Source organism: Pinus tabuliformis, chromosome 1_2 (assembly GCF_031772625.1).
Source record: "Pinus tabuliformis cultivar Carrire ecotype Pingquan chromosome 1_2, CPIR1, whole genome shotgun sequence".
Classification (NCBI taxonomy): Eukaryota; Viridiplantae; Streptophyta; class Pinopsida; order Pinales; family Pinaceae; genus Pinus; species Pinus tabuliformis.
In genome coordinates, this window is record NC_142298.1 from 6,803,657 (window position 1) to 6,810,068 (window position 6,412).

The following is a 6,412-nucleotide window of genomic DNA, read 5'->3' on the forward strand; positions in this document are numbered from 1 at the left end:
TTAACAACTCATGATAGCCACCCTTAGATTATAATAATTTTTTTTTTCTATTTTGGTAACCTGTTGACGTGTGAATTGTCATGGATTTTGCTGCTATTTAAATAATAATAATAAATTTTCAGCCATGACAAAACATTAATGCCATCATCCCAAATTATAGTCTGACTTCATAGCGGGATTGAAGCACATGGTGATAATGACGTGTCCCTATTTTGGCGCAAGTTTCGTCGGGAGCCTCATTGAGCAACCACATTTATTTTGATTTCAAAACCTTTTTGTCTGCTTCTCCCGAAGATTAGGGAAGATCCTCTTCTGAAAAAGTCGACGCCACGGTGGGAAACACTTGAAACCAGTCTTTGCGCCGGAAGGCAACAACGCAATACGCGTTTTTGAAAATCCACACTTTGAATTTCCACAAAGTTCGTTTTCGAATCTCTTTGATCTCGATCCGTTACCACACGCAACTCATCTGGCGTGGCTCGCGTTCTACGAATTCAAATCCTCAATTTATTATTTAAGCAAGTGCGGAACGAATTATTCCCGTGATTGGGTTTAGTTGTCTGGTGCTAAACATTCGACACCGAACGCATTTTTGCTTGGGATCGAAAATCCCTGTAAGGCATTCCATCAAAAAGAAATTTAGGTTCTTCGTCTGTGTTGCTCTGGTGAATATGATGGAGGGGAGCGAGGTGTTTGATTTGGCCAAAAGAGTAGTGATGGGAAGATGGTTTGTAGTATTTGTGTCGTTCCTTATTATGTCGTGTGCTGGTGGAACTTACATATTTGGGGATTACTCACAAGCGCTAAAAACGTCCCTGGGCTATGATCACAGCACACTTGATACCTTGGGATTTTTCAAGGATCTGGGTGCTAATGTTGGGATTGTTTCAGGTCTTATCAATGAAGTCTGCCCTCCATGGGTTGTTCTTGGTGTCGGAGCCATCATGAATATCGTTGGATATTCATTGGTATGGTTATCTGTCACCCAACGAATTGCCAAGCCCAAGTTATGGCAGATGTATTTGTATATGACCATTGGAGCTAATTCTCAGACATTTGCCAACACGGGATCTCTGGTTACATGTGTTAAGAATTTCCCGCATAGCCGAGGGGTTGTGTTGGGGATTCTGAAAGGTTTTGTTGGTTTGAGTGGAGCAATTTTCACTCAGATTTACTATGCAATTTATGGGAGTAGTGCCAGTGGAGCAGCTGGTGTGATTCTTCTTCTTGGCTACTTGCCTAGTGCTGTTTCTCTGATTGTAATGTTTATAGTTCGTCCTACAAAAGTGACGACGGAAAAAAATGAGCTGAAGCGATTCTACCACTTTCTCTACATAGCTCTAGCATTAGCTGGGTTTCTTATGGTTCTCATCGTAGTGGAGAATACGCGGAAGAATTTCCCTAATGCAGGCTACAGAATTGTTGTTGCAGTTATTGTGGTTTTCCTTTCGCTTCCTCTTGTAGTGATTGCTAAGGCAGAGAACGACAAAAAGAAGCTGCAACATATTTCCACCGAGACCTCAGTCTCAACCAAAGTAGATCATGCCAAAATCACTGTGCTTACAAAAGAAAATGAAGAAATGAAGGATCCCCAACATTGCCCAGAGATCAATGAAGGAAAATCGATGAGCGGCACAGAGTATGTTACTAACAATAGCGATGAAATTAGAGCGAGAGCTTCTGTTGTATCCCGTATTGTGAAATTCTTCAAAAGCCCCGAAAGAGGAGACGACTTCACAATTCCTCAAGCTTTAGTAAGCATAGATATGCTGATTCTTTTTTTAGCCAGTATTTGTGGGGTTGGATCAACTCTGACCGCCATTGATAATATGGGACAGATTGGAAAATCTCTTGGTTACACTCACCAGAATATAACCACCTTTGTTGCTCTTATTAGCATATGGAATTTTCTAGGCCGTGTTGTTTCTGGGTTTTTATCAGAAATTCTTCTCCAGAGGTATAAATTTCCCAGGCCGCTGATGTTGACCATAATTATGCTTATTGCTTGCATTGGACATATTTTCATAGCCTTAGCTCTTCCGGGATCACTGTACATAGCGTCCATTATAATTGGACTGTGTTTTGGAGCTCAGTGGCCTGTAATGTATGCAGTCATCTCAGAGATATTTGGCCTGAAGTATTATGCAACCCTTTATAATTTCGGAGCGGTTGCGAGCCCGTTGGGATCTTATCTTCTGTCTGTTAGAGTTGTGGGGCATATGTATGACCAAGAGACAAAGAAAGCAGTGTACTGCTCTTGGGACTTGTTCGTCTGTGAGCGCGCTTACTTGCACTGGGCATAAATGTTTTCAGCTTTCGTTTATCATTATGACAGTCGTGACCCTTTTTGGAGCCATGATTTCTTTTATTCTTGTGTTGAGAACGAAACAATTCTACAAAGGTGATATATATGCCAAGTTTAAAGAGCCAGAGAACACAGCATCCAAGGAACATGATAATCAAAGGAATGTGATGGCTGCCAAGGTTGAAATTTAGACAGCAGGGAAGCAATAAAGCTAGTTAGGAATATAAAACTCGTGGATGAATTTTTTAGAGTATTTTTTAGAATGTTCATTTGTTCAGCGTCTAGAGTTGTTGGTACCACATGCTTGTTGCAAACATTAACACAAACAAATCAGGAAGTTGGAACCAATGAAAAGTTTAAATTGCTCATTGGTTACATCCCAGTAAACAATATTAGGTAATATGTTCGTAGATTTTTATTCTCATTGTTCTTCTTAATCACATTTTGAAAATTAATGTTTCTATACTCCATTTTCATGGTTAGCTTTCTGTGCTGATACACTCCGTATTGTTCAGCGTGATAATTAATAAAATAAATATTTAAAAAATGTTCATGCGTGATTTGCTGCTGCATTTTACAGCTTATATGATATTATGTAATATACTATGGTTCTCTTTGCGATCAGAAATATAATTCATTATATGATTGTTGAATTGAGGCTTCTGTGATCCATATTATTTATAAGTAGAACTTCAGCGTAAATCACATAAAAAGAGAACCAACCAGTGTGGCTCATCGTCACGACAAGTTGAAGAAACAGATCTAGCTATGCATGCTAAATAGTCTGAGCAGAGCCTCCAACGGCTATCTTGATCAACGGCTAATTTTGACTTAAGGACTGTAGTCAAAAAGTCAAAATGATAATTTAATGGGAGTTATTTAGATTATATAAAAGAAATAATTATAGATGTTGATTCTGTTATTAGTTTAATAAGAATTGTGACTTACAAGGGAAATAGTTATATTAAAGACATGACTTTTATATATATATATATATATATATATATATATATATATATATTTGTATATATAAAAATATAAAATATAAATATATGTGAGACAATTTTAGCATGATAGTTAGTTTTAATACCTATATATTATTAGAAAGTTAATAATAATTATATAAATATATATATAAATAAAAATAATAATAAAAATTAGTTGAAAGGTATAATATAAAATGTAAATTAAGGGGAAAGGGTCAATATATATATAATGTTAGTTAGTTATAATAACTAGAAGTGAAATAATTTTAAATGGTGATAACTTCTTGGTCGGTTAAAATTTTTCTTATTTATATAAATTTAATGGTAATTAATTAGATAAAGGACCTTACTTTCATAAAAATATTTATAAGGTAATTTAAGGTGATAGTTAGTTATAGTAATTATATAGTACTAATCCTAAAAAAATAAAACTGAATAAAACTAATTAAGAACGTGAAAAAAAAGTAAAAATAATAATAATAATAATAATAATAATAATAAATAAATACATAAATAAATTAAAAAAAAAAAAAATAATAATAATAAAATAAATACATAAATAAATTAATAATAATAATATATAATAGCTACGATCATATTAATATAATAATAGTTATGATCATATCCATTAATATCTATTAGGAAGAAGTAAATAGAAAGAGCGCCTAACATAAAAAAGAAGGAGAAGGACCGGAAAAGGCCTAAAACAAGAAGGACAAACCCAAACGAAAGCAAAGAAGATGAGAAAGCGGGGGGGGGGGGAGCGAGAGAAAGACTAGGATGAAAGGGTGGGGATCCAACATCTACTGATCTTCGAGCCGTCATCTCTATTGAGATTGTTCGGCCTTCTTTCAATCTCAATAGCTTCCCTGAATTTATGATGATGGAACTGAGCAACTTTGGCGACAACCTTGGCCTCCTCTATACACACCTAATGCTTGGTCTTTTCTGCATGCTCTGCCAACGTTGAAGACTTGGATCTCCCATGTCTTAGGTCGGCTGCATGTTCGCTGATCCTCTGATGGATGGAGCGCCCTGTTTCCCCAATATAGGGGGTCCCACAAGAACAAGGGATCAAGTAGACACCCTTCATGTCCTTAGGGTTAATGGGATCTTTCACCGATCGGAGGGAATTACGGATGGTGCTGAGGGGCCTAAAGGTTGAGGGAATCTCATACCTCTTAAGGATCTGAGCAATCTTGTCCGTGGTTCCTTGGACATAGGGAAGATGGACACCTAGACGGCGCTCTTTAGGCTCTTTCTAAATTAACGCATTCTTAGAGGCTTCACGGAAAGCCTTCTGACCTAGGCGCCTACTATATCCATTTTCCACAAAGACATCAAGGAGATGGGATCTCTCCTTATCAAAGCTCTCACTATCAGAAATCCTAAGGGCACGAGTAGCAAGGGTGTTAAGAACACCCATCTTCTGAGCAGGGAAATGATGGGAATCTGCATGAAGATACTGCTCAGTATGCGTTTTCTTTCGGAACACAGAGAGGGAGAGATAGCCATCCTTATTCTTGGATATAAGAATATCCAGGAAAGGGAGGCAACCATTGACCTCTTTTTCCATGGTGAACTTAATGGCATAGGACTAGCTGTTGAGGTGATTAAAGAAGTGTTCTAGCTCCTCTGGGCCATGGGGCTAGATGACATTAGTGTCATCTACATACCTTTTCCAAAGCTTGGGAAGGAGACAAGCCGAGGCTAAATCTTTGGCTTCGAAATCTTCCATAAAAAGATTAGCAACAATAAGGGAAAGAGGGGAACCCATGGAAACACCACAGGTCTGTTCAAAGAACTCACCCTTGAAACAGAAGAAAGTGGAAGTGAGACAGATCTCCACCAGATGCGCGGTATCGGGATCTGTTAGGTGAAAGATCACTTCCAAGGCCTCCTTTATAGGGATGCAAGTATAAAGGGAGACCACATCAAAGCTGACGAGAATGTCCTCAGGGCTAAGTTTAATATCCTTAAGCTCCTTAGCGAAGGATGCAAAGTCTTTCACGAAGTACTCACTGCGGTCAACCAGGGGCTTAATGATATTGTGTAATATACTTTGGCTTTTTATTTATTTTTATAACCCATTATTCATTAATATAAAGTGAAAATTAATATTTTAATATATCACTTTTTATCAATAATTTTTTATTTTCTTTTTTATTTTCCAATTTACATTATATAGCATATCTTGGTTTTAAATTATCTTTATTTAATATTTTAATGTATTACTTTTTATCAATAAACTTTTTTTGTTTGCCAATTTACATTATTTAACATATTGTGATTTTTAGTTATCTTTATTTTTTAATTTTTATTATCTGTTTTAGATAAACTTATTTATATTTTTATTATTCTTTTCTATAATAGACTTTGATAATGTAATTTTTAATTATCTTTATTTTTTAGTTCTTATTATTCTTTTCCCTAATAGGCTTATCATTATTCTTATTATTCTTTTCTATAATAGACTTTTAAATGATAGATATTATATTAATGTATTTTTTTTTTGGTGTTTGATGACTCTATATAGCTAAGCTTGGTTATAACTATATTTAAATTTATGGTTGATTATAATTAATTAACGAATATTTATTAATAGTATTAAGAATTTATGTTTAAATAAAATAAAATATATACGAGATATTATTATTTTATGTATAAATAAGAAATTTATAAAAATTTAGATATTTTAAATATTTAATTATTAATGAAAATTTAAGTATATTAAATAATTTATTAAGTTTAATAACAAAACTAATATATAGATATATTAAAAATGTGTTCTAACATACAGGTAAAATAAGTTTATTGAAAATTAAAACATAAGTGAATCTTTCATTTGGAATACTATTGGGAAATTTTGCAATTCTTTATGTGGGTTTATTAATTTTCTAAATTCTAAGGTTAATAGGAAATATCATATTATATTCTAGAAAGTACAATGCTTATTAATCAATAATTTTTAACTTCAAAGATTAAGATGATAAATTGTTATTGTCATATTCACTAAGGTGAGATTTCAATTAAATTATTTTCATAATTCATCTATATTCAATATAGAAAAGATTAATAAAATTAATTAACAAAACCATTTCGGTATAACATTCACTTTTAT

General features: G+C 34.1%; 1 pseudogene; it reads left to right on the forward strand.

The window, feature by feature from the left end:
* Positions 1-674: 674 nt before the first annotated feature.
* On the forward strand, positions 675-2,496 carry LOC149204036 (protein NUCLEAR FUSION DEFECTIVE 4-like; annotated as a pseudogene).
* The last annotated feature ends 3,916 nt before the right edge of the window (positions 2,497-6,412 follow it).